The following is a 19002-nucleotide window of genomic DNA, read 5'->3' as shown; positions in this document are numbered from 1 at the left end:
ACGCACAACACACTCACCCTCTTATGTAAAAAAGCACATATCTCATGCATGGCTTGATCCCAACGTCCAAGATAGGATTTTTATGACTCTACACCACTGAATATACTCAAAGGGGGTGGATCATGGTCTCTGGTGTACAATATCACATAAAGTCTCCAACTTTTGGGACAAAACCCTAGAATACTCTACTAAGATGCAAAAACCAAAAGAGTGAGAAAGCTCTAAGCTTTATACCTCAAAATGAACTCCACACTAAGATAAGCCCATATCCAAGGCCTGAAATCCCACTCCTTCTTCTTCAAGACTCCTTCTTCACTCCAAAGAAACTCAAGAATGCTCCCAAGGCTCTCTAATGCACTTACAAGCTCTAAGAACGAAAGCTAGGGTTTAGGAAGGCTGGTGACTGAGAATGGTGGCCAGGAATGAGGCCATCATATCCTTTAAATAGGAGTCTCACCCTAAATAAGGGTTTTCACTCTGAGCTTAGTACGCCCAACGTACTAGGTGGCTTCCGCGTCAAATGCACGCATATGAGTATGTTGAGCGTACACTCTCGTATGCCCAACGTACTCATTCACCACCTTTTCTCATAAAGAGACTAAAATGACCAATTACTCAAAAGACCAAGGGTTACGAGGTATACCTGATCTCAGGATGTTACAGTACACAGACACAGACACACACATACAAGTATATATATATATATATATATATATATATATATATATATATATATACACACACACACACATAATATCATTTTACCCGGATAAAGTGATGGGTGCAAATAGTTTCTTTCAGTATTATTTCTATTCGGTAATATGTATGATTGGGCACTCAACTTTGACACGAAAGTAATGAAAAGGTAAACCCCTAACAGTGAAATTTTATTTGCTTTGAAATATGGTAACTTCTAACTTGAAAATTATACCATTTTGATAAATTATTTTGGGTTTAAAAATTAATGTTGTGTAGGTTGGATACAAGAGTTGTATGACAATAAATTTTGTTTTTTAATTTGAAGACGCATATATTTTATCTGTGATCAAAATTCCTTTTGAATTTTGAATATGAGTTATTATTTTATGGTATTAATTCTTGTATAACTATTATTTAGAGTATATATTTAAAAGGATAATTTAATTGTCGACAATTTACTTATCAAATGATGTTTTTTTTTATTATCAAAAACATGTTTGTGTGTGTGTGTATATACACACACACACACATATATATATATATATATATATATATATATATATATATATATATATATTTATAAAAACGTATTTGAATATAGTTTTATAAAATACGTGTTTGTATATATTTTATATATAAATGTGTTTGAACACAAATGCGTTTATTATAAAATAGGTGTTTATAAAAAAAATATATAAATATGTTTTTACAAAAGAAATATATACAAACACTTATTTTAGTGCATACAAATATGTTTTTATAAAATGTATTTATAATAAAATAGATGATTATATATATATATATATATATATATATATATATATATATATATATATATATATATTGTAAAATATGTGTTTGTATATATATTTTTTTATAAAATGGATTTGTATATATTTATGTACTTAATATAGAAACTATAGAAAATATAAGTTTTTTTAAAAAGGGAAATCTCCAGAAAAGTCCCAAAATTTATTCCAATTTATGATAAAGTCCCAAACTAAATTTTTTTTACAGAAAAGCACAGAATACCGGTTAAAACTTCAAAAAAAACCCTTTTCGGCCGGTTTTGCAGATTTAGCCGGTATTTTGTCTTTTTTCGTTAGTTTGCTTAAAATTTTGGGACTTTTTCCAGAAACTACCTGATAACCAAAATATTGAGACTTTTCTGAAAATTACCATGAAATTAATGGATATTATTATTAACAAATCATTTATATATAACAAATATTTTTTTATAAAAAAGAAAATACACTTTTTGCTAATTTCTAGGTATAAATTGGTGGTCTAACAATTCTATGAATGCTTTGATTGTGCAGGAGAACGTTGTTGATGATGATTTTGGTGGCGTGGAGGTCTGGTCTACAGACTCTGAAGATGAAGAAGTACGTAACCCACGCAAGGCAGGGCATTTATGGCAAAAGAAGATAGTACCGAGTTTGCTGGGAGATGCTTGATGGTGACAGTTGGAGTGTTTCAAATGAGGGGTTACACAACCGAAGGTGAGTATGATGAGGCGAATCAGAAGGAAGATAAGTGTTTTGCTGCCAAACCTGTGAGCGAAAGGATCAACGACTGCGATCCGTTGATCAAGAAGGTGCAATCCATTCTCGAATCACTTAAAATACCTGTAACAAACTATGAAAAGGAATTAAACGAATTAAAATTCAAACTTTCTAGTTTAAGTGGATATGGGTTTTAGCCATAAGAACTTTCCTATGTGCGCATGCAAAACCCTAATGCTTGGATCTAGGCTTTCTAATTAAACATGCTTTGAATCCAAGACTTCTAATGACTAATTAGGAATAAGAACAATACTAAATCGGATCTAGAATCATACCTTTGAATCTCTTGTTTGATCTTGTTCTCTTGGAGCTCTAGAGTCACAATTGTCACTCCTCTAATGGCTTACAAACACCAAATAGCAAGGAGGATGATTTGAGAGAGAGGAGAAGGGAGGAATTCGGCCAGGGGTTCTCTACTTTAGATCAAGTTCTGATTTCCCTTTACCATAGGGTCTATTTATACTTGTAGACTCCTTAAGGGTTACAGCTTAAACCCTAATTGGATAATCTTCTCTTAAAGCAATCCAAATCCATTCCTTAGATAGACTTGGACGATTTGAAGCTATCTCTAGCTTCTAGAATCCGTCCACCCCTATCCAATATGGATTTACAGTCTAAAGTTTAACTATCAAACAATTGACAGTTTATACCCTCTTATTTAATTAATCTCTTTAAGTCACCAAATTAATACCGATTAATTTATGACTTATATTAATCAAATAACAATATTATTATTCTTTATATTATTCTCATAATATATTAATAATATTCATTCTCTCTTAATAAATCATCCTATCAAGTTGCTATGGTGAAGACAACCCAAAAGGACCATGCACAACCGGGTCAAATACTTGCCTAATATAGTTGCAGCCTTAGACACTATTCCAACAGTCTCCCACTTGGATAAGTCTAGTAACTATATGCACAAGTACAATTCGATTTGCAATCATAGCTCTCAAAGACGCTGTCAAACTCTGATCTAATCAATCTTGTCCTTTAGATAAGGGATCGTACAGTCCTCTGTTAGATATCATGCTGACAATTCTATGGAATGATTAGTCAAACATTTAGGTTTCTCGATCTCTGATTTATTTGACATAGAACTTAATCGAACACATCAATTCAGTTCTGACCGGGCCCGACACATAAGTCAAATCAAATCATCGAGCGGCCGAGATATCGCTTTTACCTTCTTAGGATAAAAGTTACAGATAAACTTCGACTTATATGCATTTACTTATTCATTAATCAACTATACACAACAATGCGTTTTATAACACCGAGTTACTGATGCGTTTTCGCATTATCAATGTACAATTAATTAACAAATAACAAACCATATATCTAGGTTTTAAGACTATATGATATTATCGTCTTGCGATCACCCTTTTATATATCATATTCCATAAGGTGATTCCAGCAAGCGCGGGATTGTTCCAAGGCTCAAAACCAGTTCATAAGCACTCATGAACGTCGCAACAATCTTTTGCTATGTCTAATACCATTTAGACAATCTACACACCGATTCATGACAATCTTCATTCATATCTACTTCCAACATATGAACGATTGTGGACAATTTGAATAATTCGATTATTCTTAATAAACTTAATTATCCTGGAAGTCAAAACATGCAAAATGAAACAATAGTTAAACAATTAACATAAGATGTAACATTACTCATAAATAAAACTCCTTTATTTAATCATCAAATGTTAATTACATTTATCTATTACACGTTTCTTCTACTATCTAATCTATGCTAATATCATCCTTTAGCCCAATACTCCTAGCATGCTGTAAGTGCTTAACCCTACTCAGTCCCTTCGTAAGCAGATCTGCTGGGTTATCTTCTGATGATATCCTCTTCACTACGAGTTGTCCTTCTTTTACACGATGTCTAATAAAGTGATATTTTCTGTCGATATGTCTTGATCTACCATGATCCTTCGGTTCCTTGGTCAAGGCAACCGCTCCTTCATTATCACTAGAAAATCTCCATGGGCTCCTTTATGGCAGGTACAACTCCAAGATCACCAATGAAGTTCTTCAGCCATATAGCCTCCTTTGACGCTTCGCTCGCTACAATGTACTCTGATTCGCACGTTGAATCAACTACGGTTTCCTGCTTGGAACTTTTCCATGTCACTGCTCCTCCATTCAGGGTAAAGACCCAGCCCGACTGTGAACGATAGTTGTCCCTGTCGGTCTAAAAGTTGGCGTCACTATACCCTCGCACCTTCAAGTCATCACTCCCTCCGAGGACTAAGAACCATTCCTTCGTCCTCCGAAGGTACTTAAGGATATTCTTCACCACAATCCAATGGGCTTTGCCAGGATTCCCTTGATATCTGTTAACCATGCTCAAAGCGAAGGCTACATCAGAGCGATTACAAGTCATAGCGTACATGATTGAGCCAACTGCGGAAGCGTATGGTACTCGACTCATTTATGCTATTTCAGCTTCGGTACTCGGACTTTGAGTCTTACTCAACTTGGCATTACTTTGTATCGGTAATTATCCCTTTTTCGAGTTTTCCATACTAAAACGTTTTAGTACCTTCTCTAAGTAAGTGTTCTGACTAAGTCCTATTAGTCTCTTACTTCTTTCTCTTACTATCCTTATTCCCATAATGTAAGAAGCCTCTCTAAGGTCCTTCATAGCGAAGCACTTCCCGAGCCAGGACTTAACCTCCTGCAGAGTCGGGATGTTGTTTCCTATGAGTAATATGTCATCGACATATAGAACGAGGAAGCTAACTATACTCCCACTGGCTTTGACATATACATAAGATTCATCTTCGCTTCGTACAAATCCAAACTCTTTGACTTTCTCATTAAAGCAAAGATTCCATCTGCGAGACGCTTACTTAAGTCCATAAATGGACTTCTCAAGCTTACACACTCTATTCAGATGCTTCGGATCCACAAACCCCTCTGGCTGAGCCATGTAAACATCCTCAACCAACTTTCCATTAAGGAAAGCGGTCTTGACATCCATTTGCCAAATCTCATAATCATGAAATGCGACAATAGCTAGCATCACTCTAATAGATTTTATCTTCGCAACTGGTGAGAAGGTCTCATCATAGTCAACTCCGGGAGTTTGAGTAAAGCCCTTCGCAACCAATCGCGCTTTATATGTGTGTACGTTTCCATCCACGTCGGTCTTCTTCTTGAAGATCCATTTGCACCCAACGGTCTTACGTCCGGGCACATAATCAACCAAATTCCAAACTTGGTTATCATACATGGATTGGATCTCGCTATCCATTGCCTCTTTCCATTTTTCAGACTCCGGGCCTGCCATGGCTTCCTTATAGCTATTAGGTTCATCAAGATTTATTAGTGTACCATCACTAATATACGTGTCCCTTTCAGTAGTAATATGAAAACCATAAAACTGGGGTAGAACTCTAACTCTATCGGAACGTCTAAGAGGTAAGGACTCGTCAATCGGTTCAACCGGAGTTTCCTCCTCGGGTTGAGTGCCAGCGGTAGAGGTTCCTTCATCTATCGACTCTTGAATCTCTTCAAGTTAGATTTTCCTCCCACTGTCTCCTTGGCCTATGAGTTCTCGCTCTCGGAAAACTCCTCTCCTCGCAACAAAGACAACATTGTCCTTTGGTCTGTAGAAGAGATATCCAAAGGATTTCTGCGGGTAGCCGATGAAAATACATCGCTCACTTTGAGGTTCGAGCTTTTCGTGAGTATCTCGTCTTACGAAAGCCTCGCAACCCCAAACCTTGATATGTGCCAACGAGGAAGCTTTCCCTGTCCACATCTCGTGAGGTGTTTTGGCAACCTTCTTAGTAGGGACTCGGTTAAGGATATGGGCGGCAGTCTCTAAGGCATACCCCCAAAAAGAGATTGATAGTGAAGCACGACTCATCATAGAGCGAACCATATCCAATAAGGTTCGATTAGGCCTTTCTGCCACACCATTCAACTGCGGTATCCTAGGAGGCGTTAATTGTGAAACTATTCCACACTCCTTGAGATAATCGTGGAATTCAAGACTTAGGTACTCTCCTCCTCGATCGGATCGAAGCATCTTGATTTTCCTGCCCAATTGATTCTCCACTTCATTCTTGAACTCTTTGAACTTTTCAAAAGTTTCTGAGTTTTGCTTGATCAAATAGATATACCCATATCTACTATAGTCATCGGTAAAAGTCACGTAGAAGCAGTTCCCATCCTTCGTGGTTGATCTAAACGGTCCACATACATCGGTATGTATAAGGTCCAATAGACCCTCACCCCTTTCGTAAGTACTTGTGAAGGGTGACTTAGTCATCTTTCCAAGTAAACAAGACTCGCACGAGTCATCTTCCCTAAGGTCGAATGACTCCAACACTCCATCCTTTTGGAGTTGGGCTATGCGTTTCTTGTTGACATGTCCAAGACGACAGTGCCACAAGGATGCTCTATCCACACTATTGGAAGAATCTATGTTCAAAACATTATTTCCTAAGTTATCAACAATCATAACAGTTTCATAAATTCCATTACACGGTATAGCTTCAAAATAAAAGACACCATTTAGATAAGCCAAAATAGAACCATTCTCATTATTAAAATAAAATCTAAATCCTTGTCTAAACAAACCATGAAATGAAATGATGTTTCTAGCCATTTCTGGCGAATAGCAACAATTGTTTATATCTAAACACAAATTATTCCTAAGCACTAAAGAATACACTCCAATCTTGGTCACAGGCGACGATCTTCTGTTCCCCATGATTAGATTGATCCTTCCTTGCTCCACATCCCTACTTCTGCTTAGTCCCTGCACATTAGAACAAATGTGATAAACACAACTGGTATCAAGAACCCAAGAAATAGCATGATTAGAATCGTTAGATTTAATTGTGTATATACCTGCGAAAGACGGCTTGATCTTTCCTTCCTTGATGGCTTGCAGGTACTCTGGGCAGCTTCTCTTCCAATGTCCTATCTTGTGGCAGTGGTGGCACTCTGCCTCCTTCGGGTTAGAGCAGGGCTTAGCAGGATCAACTTTGGTCCCACTAGAAGAGGCACCATCTCGGGCTTTAACCTTACAATAGTTCTTAGGCGAAGCCTTCCTCTTCTTTCCCTTTCCTTGACCAATAGCCAAGACAGGAGCAGCGGGTGGATTGGGAGTTGGTGCAACAGACTTGTCTTTGAAATTGCTCTCAGCGACTCTCAAAAGACCTTGGAGTTTGCTTAGGGTGACCTCCTCTTTGTTCATGTGGTAGGTCATCCTAAATTGATTGTACATCGGAGGCAAAGAGTGAAGCACCATGTCGATCGCCAAGTCTTCCCCAAAGTCAACATTTAACTTGCGAAGGTGTTCGACATACCTTTGCATCTTTTGGAGGTGCACGGTAAGAGATTCTCCATGACCCATCTTAGCGTAAATCATGTTAGTGAAAATCTCATAACGCTCTTGTCTCGCGTTTTGGTGGTATCTCTCCAATAAGTCTTGATGCATCTCGTACGGGTACATGTCCTCATAGGACTTTTGGAATTCGAAGTTCATGGTGGCTATCATGATGCAATGTACCTTCGTTGCATCTCGCTCATGAGTTTCAAAAGCGGTTATTTCAGCCGGAGTAGCGATTTCAGGAATGATTTTCTCGAGCTTCTCATCGAGGACATACTCCTTCTCCTCATAGCGAGCAATGGTGTGAATGTATCTTATCCATTCGCTAAAGTTCATCCCATCGAAAGTGACCTTTTGACAAAGTCTCATCAATGTGAAAGAACTAGCAGCAGCGTTGTTTGCGTTTGACATCTACAAATAGAAAGGACAAAGATAGATTAGAATATGAATCCCTAATTATCACCCAATAAGAAAAATTAGGGCTAGGATCCAACAACAATATTTACATATTAGAAAAGGGATGCCGTAATCCAACATGCAAATAATATGAAGGTAAGTGAATGACGATTCACTAATTCTCCACCATAAGACATAACTTTAAGTCCTAAATGTATTGAGAATTCCTAGGTTCGGATGAGATTCATTGAAACTATTCAATGGCATGTTTAAATCTCGATATGCCCCTCTTGTTTGTGACTGGGATACCGAGGATCACAAAGCGGGTGTGAATTACCATGCAAATTCACATGGTGCCTTCATTGTAACGATCACCTATTCGATGTGCCAGTAAACCACACACGCTCCATCGAACTATGATAAACAATGAATCACCCTTTGCCACCTTTGCTTAGAACCAATTAGTGTGCCGGTAAACCACACACGCTCCACTAACTTCTTGGCAAGGGTGCAAAGTGTAATTTCATAGGATTGCATCAATTCACTTTTCCTAAAGTAACTAAGATTGGGAAATTTAAAATATGTGTAGTTACTTTGTATTTCCTATTATACTTTTAATGAGAGGATGAGGTTGCCCTATCCTACCCGTTCGGCTAACGACCCTCCACCGATCAAGCAAGCGGTGGGTGTGAGTGTACACCCATTAAGTGCCATTTTATAGGCCGCAACCTTATACCCACCTTATAGACCGGCTTCGTGAATGAGGCCTACTAACGGTAAGACTAGCGTTTTAGTTATACATATATATATATATATATATATATATATATATATATATATATTAATCTTGCAATATTATATTAGTATAGGGTAGTATTTTAAACTTTTTAAAACTTAGGGTTTGAAATTTAAATTGTCTAAATTAAAACTTTTAATCACAAAATATAAATTTCAAAACTTGAGGACAAGTTTTAAGCATATAAAACATGGAGGATCAAATAACAAATAATTCTAATTAACAATTAATTTCCTAATTATCTATATTTGATTTATTCAAGATTTCTTGCAAGATAATTACCAATTTAATCAAAATAATTAATTAATTATCATATAAGGAAATTAAATATTTTATTAGTTGATAAATATCTTTAATTAGATCAAGATTATAGTCATATATATATCAAAAAATCGGATTAGGGTTGATCTAATATGATTAAGGTAAGTTTCCATAAGATAATCATGAAGAAATCCCGAATCTGGCCATTCCTGACGCTTGGACTCGCCGAGTGCACCAAAGGACTCGCCGAGTCAGGCCAACTCGCCGAGTCCACTATGGAACTCGCCGAGTCCATGACTCAGAAACACAAAAATCGAATTTTGCAGTTAAGTTTCAAACAAACAAGCAACAATTTAATGAAAACCAAGCTAGTCTCTGATACCACTGATGGGTTTTAGCCATAAGAACTTTCCTATTTGCGCATGCAAAACCCTAATGCTTGGATCTAGGCTTTCTAATTAAACATGCTTTGAATCCAAGACTTCTAATGACTAATTAGGAATAAGAACAATACTAAATCGGATCTAGAATCATACCTTTGAATCTCTTGTTTGATCTTGTTCTCTTGGAGCTCTAGAGTCACAATTGTCACTCCTCTAATGGCTTACAAACACCAAACAGCAAGGAGGATGATTTGAGAGAGAGGAGAAGGGAGGAATTCGGCCAAGGGTTCTCTACTTTAGATCAAGTGCCGATTTCCCTTTACCATAGGGTCTATTTATACTTGTAGACTCCTTAAGGGTTACAGCTTAAACCCTAATTGGATAATCTTCTCTTAAAGCAATCCAAATCCATTCCTTAGATAGACTTGGACGATTTGAAGCTATCTCTAGCTTCTAGAATCCGTCCACCCCTATCCAATATGGATTTACAGTCTAAAGTTTAACTATCAAACAATTGACAGTTTATACCCTCTTATTTAATTAATCTCTTTAAGTCACCAAATTAATACCGATTAATTTATGACTTATATTAATCAAATAACAATATTATTATTCTTTATATTATTCTCATAATATATTAATAATATTCATTCTCTCTTAATAAATCATCCTATCAAGTTGCTATGGTGAAGACAACCCAAAAGGACCATGCACAACCGGGTCAAATACTTGCCTAATATAGTTGCAGCCTTAGACACTATTCCAACAGTCTAATGCAAACACACCTCACAAATGCTAACCCAACTGATCAAATTAGCAGGGTGACATCCAAGAGTGACGAGCAAAGGATGTGGATAGAGAAGACAAAGTTAGACTTAGTTAGAACGAGATATGAGTTGATATATTTGCAACGTGACAATTTGAAGTTTTTAAAACAAATGAACATTTTTTGTTTGATTGCTAAACGTCTTTACACTAATATTACTCATTTACATTTGAATTGCGATATTGGCAAAAAGGTTCACAAAATGATTTTGCCCTTTCTTGAATTAAAGGAGGATGAAGTCGACGTTGATTGCTATAATTTTGAATCCATTATTTCATCAGATGAGGTTTCAGACGCCTACAGGATTGGTCTGGACAAAATTGAGTCCTTTATTAAGTCCAAAGACCATAAGGACACGCTTAGGAATTTATTGGACGAAAATGACAAATTGAAAATAAAGACCAAAACCATGCACAAATTTGACTCATTGAGTACCAAATTAAGTTTAGAAAATAAGATAAATATGGAAAATTCTTCTGAATTTGATGAGGACAGTGATATGAGTGAAATTTCTGTAGAGGATGAGGTTGACTGCTCTAAATTCCTCAAAAGTGAACCCAAATTGGGAAAACCACTCATATCTGAAAACTCAGATGGTGTTTGTTTTTTGTCCGCAGATCTTCCTGGCCTCTTCTGTCTGCGCTGTGCAGACCACTCGCAGACATTAGCATTTGCAGACTATTTGTTTTTTTTGAAGACTACAGACCTAAAAATGTCTGCGCGCTCTCTTCTTGGCGTAGATGTGGACCAGAGTCTTCTAAAATCTTTAGACATCTTCTAGCCTAAAAAAACACATATACTTTATTTTTTTTTTAGTTTTTTTGAATTTATATTTATTCCAACTTTATTAGTGATAAACAATTTGAAAAAAAAAATTCAATACTTATAAAAAAGTTTGACGATACAAACATGATATTTTTGACAAATTTATAAATAAAATTTTATTACAATAATGGTCGTTAACATTGTTTATATAAATTTGAAAAAAATAATGTATTCTTAAATTTATTTGTGTCAAATTTTATAAAACATTATTTAATAAAGCATCGTCAATTTCTTTAAAAAAAATATTTATGACACGTTCTTAATTGATTTAATTGAAAAAATCGAAGTTTATTTCCATTTATTTATATATCAAATTTTTTGATTCCTAATTACAATGTTTATGCATAACTTTGCGACCAAAATTGTTAGGTTTTATCAAATATATACGTTAATTTGTATCATTTTTATTTTCACTTTTTATACAATAATACATAAAAGTTTATTTAGACTTGTTAATTATTTGTAACAAAGTCAGAAATATATTAAAAAAAATCACTTTGTAGTTTAAAAAAAATCAGTTTACTTAGATTTTAGTTTATTTTAGTAGCCTGCAGATGTTAAAAAAACAACAGTCTTCTTTTTTCAGACTACAGACATTTGGTCCACCTCTTCTACTATAGAGGTCTACAGATATGGTCCGCAGACTGCAGACATTTTACCTCAGAAAGAAACAAACAACACATCAGTTGAGTTCCCTCGTATGACCAAAGACAAGTCCAAAGTCCTTAAATAAAAGGCGGTTGTATATAAAAAGGTGCAAACAGTACCGAATCAAGTATATGCCACCACTGGAGTTACCAAGAAGCAAACAGTTGAGCTAATTTCTTTGGTAGATGAAGACAACGCTGATGGGTGTGATAATTTTTTTTGGTCAGCTCCCATTGACAATGCAGATGAAACAGTAGGTTTGTCGGAGCAAACCTCATGGAGAATCAATGGTAGATATGTGGTTGAACCTCTTAACAAGCCTTCAAGCTTTGAAAATCCAAGTACAAGCGGTACTAAAGAAATTCAAGGCGAGCCAGTAAAGGCATCAAGAGAATCATCTCCAAGAAAAGCTCGTGAAGATAAACCGATACCAAAAGCAAGAATTCACAAATCTCAAAAACAATTTGCTAAGCAAACACGGTAAAGGAACAGAAGGTACCAGAAGAATCTCAAAGAGAGAAAGCAGTTTTGGAATTCTCAAAACGTTAATCACGTTCACAAGGTATCGAATCCATAGGAAAAAGTAAGCCCTCAGACAAACAAAGGTCCATGCAGTCACTGTCAGTCTTGTAGTCAAACTAACCGAAGAAATAAATTTGGTGTCGAATCAAGAAGTGATAAGAACCAAAAGACCAGTTTCGGTCCTAAACTCCATCATCCTCACCAACAACCAAAGCCGAAACCAGTCAAAGATATCAAAGGAAAGGGAAAGCTAGTCTTGCACTCTGAAGTTCATGCCAAGAAGACGTCAGCTAACCCTTGGAATCTAAAGAGTAGTTTAAATGAGAATCAAAACAAAAATAAACAGTCTCATTCAAATAAACCAAAACAAGAAAACAATAAAATCAAGGTTTTTACCATCAAAAGAAAAGATGAAACCATATTAATAAAAAGAACATATTTGGTTGATCTTTCTGTTGCAAGTCCCTATCTTGTAAAAGGCTCACGTGGACCCAAGAAACTTTGGGTTCCTAAACCTTCTTAATTTTTGCAAGTTGTAAGTGACGAGCAGTTCGACGACAAATGGTACATTGATAATAGCTGCTCACATCACATGGCATGAAGGAGGGAAGAACTAAGGGAGTTTCAGGCCCTTAAGGATGGTGGATGTGTTAAATACGGGAATAATTCATATGGCACGATCAAAGGGTACGAAATTATCACAAACGGTGAATTCTCAATCCGGATGGTAGCATATGTAGTGGGATTGTAGCATAATCTCATCAGTGTCTCTCAACTAGTTGTGGGAACCGACTTGAAGGTTTCATTCGATGATGAAGGTTCTGAGATTATTTAAAAGAAGACGAAGATTGTCCTATTAAAATCCAAGCGAAAAGGAGAAATGTATCCTCTAAATCTTAACCAAATTTGAGGAAAGCTAGCTGTATGCCTTTTAACGAATGCACACTCTGACGAAAGTTGGCTATGGCACCGAAGGCTCTCACATCTCAACTTTAAGGATATCAACAAGTTGGTTATCTGTCACACCCCCAAACCAGACGACAGAAACGTTCGGGGGTGGAGGAATTCATTTGTAGTATCACAACACATGCATCATAGTAATCAAAGTACAAACAACCATTGTATTTAAAAGTATAAGTATTTACATGTGTTCAATCATTGTATATTGAAACCAAAATAGTTATACAAAAGAAGAAGATATGACTCATAATGGCTCTATCTTCTCAAAAAGCTTAGGGAGTACCTGTTATTATTTCCCTGAGAATACAAGTAATTTGAAAAGAGTATCAACAATAAGTTGAGTGAGTACATGTAAGTCCCTAATCTGCCCATGTATCAATCAGATCCGTTTGATGGTGCGGAATCCCAATCAAACGGATGATGTCAGATCAAATAGAAGAGAAGGAGAAGAAGAATAATATGAATCTCTGTATGAATTGATTAGAATTAAAGTTCCAGATACAAAAGATTCACACAAAATGCTCTCTGGCCGTAAACTCTCTTCTCTCCTGGCCGTAAACTCCTTAGGGTTCATCAATAAGTACTCCTCACCCTAACACCTATATTTATACTTGGAGAACATGGGTCGGATAACATGGGCCGTAAATGGGTTTACGACGGTAAGGTGTTTACGGCCGTAAACTTAACCATAAACTCCAGAAATATTACAGAAAAATATAATGGCCCAGAAAAGCAAAGTATAAACCATATTTTGACTCAACAATCTCCCCATTGGTTTATAGCTTTCTTTTCTTAATGACCCAACAAGCCCCCCCCCCCCCCCCCCCTAAAAAGTAGCTGGCTCTTCTTGTCAATCTTCAATGGGAGCTTGGCTTCAGCTTTAACCTTCGATTTCTTCACAGCATCAGGATGAACATATGAATCTTCAATGAATGACTTCATCTTGAGCACTTGATGTTTTCTTCAGAATTTGGCATTGAACGCACATTGGGTGAGAAGGCTTGACGTATTGATTCTTGAAAGATGGCGCTTTCAGCTTGAGAATCTCCAGAGAGAACATCAGAAAGAACAAATCTTCTGGATCACTTCAGCAGGTTCATAGATAGCAGCAGATTGATTGAGGAGGCTTCAATGCAATCTGTCACATAATCTTCAATTTCTGCTCCACCTTGCTTCTGGGGTTGAAAGATTGAATGTTGAAAGAATAATCTTCATTTCTTGCTCCTTCGAATGAGAATTCTTCGATGCTCACGGACGAAGCCTTGGCTCAAAAATCTTCAACACAAACTCCATGAGTCTTATCTATACCTGAAATCACTTTTCAAGACAAAAACAAAACTAAAAGAAAACTTAGCACACAAAACAAAAACAAAAATATTTTTGGATTTTTCATATTTTCTGAAAAAGAAATAAAACAAAAATAACACTATTTTTAATTTTTTTTTAATTTTTAATTTTCTGTTTTTTTTAAATTTTTTTTTATTCTCCCCTAATATTTAAATTAAAAGAACACTATGAACAAACTTAACAAAAACAAAAAAAATAACTAACTTTAAGAGTGATTTGGGATCAAAGTTGTTGGACAACCTTATTCCACTTGTCGGTACCCTTATCTTTACATCTTCGTCTGATCGATCGCCAATATTGTGGTTCACTTAAACACGAAAATTTTTGTGACAGTTTTGTACAGTTTACCAATGACATGACACATGCATATACCTAATTGTAATTTTATCATCATGATTGGCCCTAATTCTTAAATAAATTTTTAAGACCATTTAACTGACTACAACTAGGGATATTGTTGTCCACCTAAATCAAGCAGCGAGATCTACAAGCAATCTGTATATGTTCAATTTTTAAGTGTACTAGAATGTGTTTCCCGCTTCCTGATATGCCCCAACCATCAAGAACTTCCAGAGTACTCCTTACACCGGGTGAGCAGACAACCATTTAGAGAGAGGATAGATTAAGAATTCTATTACTTATTGTTTCAGAGGGGTTGAGAAGTAGAAGGTTGCATATGTTGTGTACCAGGTTGGATTGGAAGTCACGCAAAGGAGATAGCATATGGCTAACATATGAGAGGAATTTCATATATATCGCCTGCAGAGAAATAGAGTTGCATATGTTGTGTACCAGGTCGGATTTGAAGTCACGCAAAGGAGACAACATATGACTAACAGACGGAAAGAAAGAAAATGATATTCTACATACCTAATTTATCGGAATTTACCAGTCGCCCCATCTAACCGGAATTAATGACAGAATCCGCACATCGAGGAAAAGTGAATCCACAGTTCTAGATACGGGTTATTTAGTGTGACCGATAGATTCCCATGTATATCTCCCTGCTCAACCTATCCGAGCGTCGTGACATCAGGTTAAACGGATATAACTAGGTCAAAGTTTTTCAAGTCCTTAAATTCATTAGGTTCAACTCTTCATAGTTATCACTTGCTAATTTCATTTCCCAAGACATCTCCTGCAAGCACATTCCATTAACACCATAATTTTTTTTATTTTCTGATTTTCTAATGTTTTTGGATTTTTTTTAAAATTAAATTTTGTTTTTATTTCTCCCCCTAAATTTGTGCATAGGAGAGAAACGAAAGTAAATGCGCAAATTTAAACTATCGTAAAACAAAAATTAGTCTTTAAAGTGATTCAGCTTAAGAAAAACTCAGGAGTATAGAGAAGAAAACGCAAACCGTAATTCACCGATTGAATCTGCATTCAGAAGGTCTGAGAACAGCACACGTAATCTCAGAACAGATCCGAAAATTCTTCATATTATTAAGCACTAACCCCATGAGTGATCCCTTCCTTTCTTCCCTTCCCGCAAAGGACACATACTCTCAAATAATGTTCTGAGTGTTGTACAGTTGACAGATGTCCCCAATCTATGCCAGGAGCAGCCACTACCAACAAACCGAAGTCTGATGATATGCCTCCATAGCTGCTCCGATACAGAGCGGGATCAGTTGGTCTTTGGAACCCAATCCATTTTGAAACTGGGTCGACCTTTGTCATCAACGCACGATACTCTCTCCCATGACATATCCTGCTTATCACAAACAGAAGATGTAGAAATATTAGAATCATTAATTGATTTGGGAGTTTTCACCTTTGGTACCCATCTATATTCGGGTTTAACCCATTTCTTGTTCGATCCGATGGGTGCCTCGGCACTTGATTTGGAACTTGAAGCCGATCTTCAAGATGACTTTGACTTAGCCGGTCTTTGTTTCACTGGAGCATCTCTTGGATTGGGCTTCTTGGCAGGCATTTCCTTCTTGCCATTGGGATTCAGATTCTTTGCCTTGTGGGTTTGATTCTTGGCCTTCTGCGCGTTCCAGTCACCATTGTTTGAACGTGACCTGGAAGGGTTTCTTTTGAAGTATCTCCCACTTGGTGCGTTTTTCCATCCTTGTGCGCAGTAGGGAACGTATGCGCGATTTGGACAGTTTCGGGCAATGTGTCCAGGTGTTGCACAGTGAAAACAAATCTTTTTCTTCACTGTGAAGTTATTTCTTCCTGCCCCTGGTGGCGTATCCTTTCCTTGTCTCTTATTTTTCCCACACGCATAGTTGCAACAGGCACTCTGTTTAGCTTGAAATGGTGGCCTGTATTTACCAACGGCAGGTTGATTAAAAGCAATAGATTTAGAGTTCAAGGGGTCGTTTGTTTGTTCAGAAGAACTCTCCTTGTTCTCATCCTCTGCTACTTTACCTGCACATGTAACAGAAATATTAGTATTTTCAACATTAATAACTCCTCTTGACACAAATCCAGCTCGTTTGCCATATCGAAGATGTGGCTCCCTGTGAGTTTCGTCCTGTGTGATAGGGATGGATGTGTAGTTATGATTATAAGGAGGAGGTACACTATCATACCCTAGACCCTTGTTTTGATTTTCTTTGAATTTTAATTGGGTTTCATATAAGGACTCGACTTTCTGACTTGACGCAGTATAATTTTTGAAACTGACATCAGTTTTTCCACACTTAATTTTTAAAGCGTCAAGTTCTTCAGTTACAGCAGCAAGTTGTCTCTTAACATAATCATAATTTTCACACTTGTTGCTATACTCTTCCTGAAGTTTCCTAAAGTCCTTGGTTTTAGCTTCTAACTCAGCCTTCATGGGTTTTTGTCCTTTCCTGAGTTGATATCCTTCATATCTCAGGTCCTCAACTTCTCTTTTAAATAAATCGATTTGTTCCCGAAGAAATTTAATCGTAGCTTCACAAGCTGGAGTACATGTAACTTCAGTGACCGGAATGTTTTCAGAACTCATTGTTTCTTTACACTTCAAAGCACCAAGTTCTTCAATTACATCAGCAAGACTTAGATGATTGAGATCTTTTGTCTTCTTGATGATAGCCACGTTCATATCTCACGATTTCGGAAGTGAATTTAGCAGCTTTTTGTTTATCGCGGACTTAGTCAAGAAGATCCCGACTATATTCATCTCAGTAGTAAGTGTAGTAAATCGCTGCAACTGAGTTTCAAGGGTTTCTCCAGGGATATAATCGAAAATGTTGAAATTTTGTCTTAGCATATCCTGACGACTCTCTTTCAGGTTTTCCACTCGCTCGTAGACCTTAAAATCAATTAAAAAGCACAACTAGAAGCTAAAATAAAACTTAAAAGTCAAACTAAAATTTAAAAATTCCCTTTGATTATAAACCTCAAAAATTAAATTTAAAAAGTAAAACTCAAAAGTCAAACTTGAAAAGTCAAACCAAGCTAAATTTGAAAATTTAAAAGTTAAACGAAAAAGTCAAAGTTTAAAGTCAAAGGTCAAACTTGAAAGTAAAAGTCAAAATTTAAGGTCAAAAATTAAAAAATAAAAGTCAAAAATAAATATATATTTTTTATTATTATATTATTATTATTATTATTTATTATTTTATTTTAATTTTTTTAATAATTTTTTTTTAATATTTTGGATGAAATTTTTTTTTTAAATTAAAAGGAATTGAATTTTGGGCTGAAAGTGTAAAAAATGCGAAACTTGAAGCGAAAAAGACGCGTTATATTTTAAACTTCGGAGGAAAAGAACAAGGAATCGGTTAGTTGAGTTGGATAAGGCGCAGGCTTGAAGACATTGAGGTCGTGGGTTCGAAACCCAACACCTTCAAAAACGCGCCCCTTTTTTTATTAAAGCGCTGCTGCTTAGCCGCGGACCGAGCCGTGATCCGAGCCGAGCCGAGGCCGCAAACTCCGGCAGCAAACCTCCGGCGACCGTGAACAGTTTCCGGCCGTAAACTCCGGCCGCGAACATCGAAACCCTAGCCGCGGGCCGCAAACTCCGACCAAAAACACCGATTTTTCGACTTTGAAGCTCCAAAACTCGATCAAAAATCATTTTTTATGAAAAACACGAAGAACAAACCCCCCTTATTTTTGTGAGATCTATTCAAAAACGCAAAAATATTTCGACAATAAGATCAAATAATGCCCCAAATCTGACAAAATTGACTGATACAACTTGGCTCTGATACCAATTGTAAGTCCCTAATATGCCCGTGTATCAATCAGATCCGTTTGATGGTGCGGAATCCCAATCAAACGGATGATGTCAGATCAAATAAAAGAGAAGGAGAAAAAGAATAATATGAATCTCTGTATGAATTGATTAGAATTAAAGTTCCAGATACAAAAGATTCACACACACAAAAGCTCCTCTCTAGTTTCTCTCTTGCCCGTAAACTCTCTTCTGTTCATCAATCACTAATCGTCACCCTAACACC

The sequence above is a fragment of the Lactuca serriola genome, chromosome 1 (assembly GCF_051521515.1).
Source record: "Lactuca serriola cultivar US96UC23 chromosome 1, Lser_US96UC23_V15, whole genome shotgun sequence".
In the NCBI taxonomy this organism is placed as follows: domain Eukaryota; kingdom Viridiplantae; phylum Streptophyta; class Magnoliopsida; order Asterales; family Asteraceae; genus Lactuca; species Lactuca serriola.
This window is presented reverse-complemented; position numbering follows the sequence as displayed.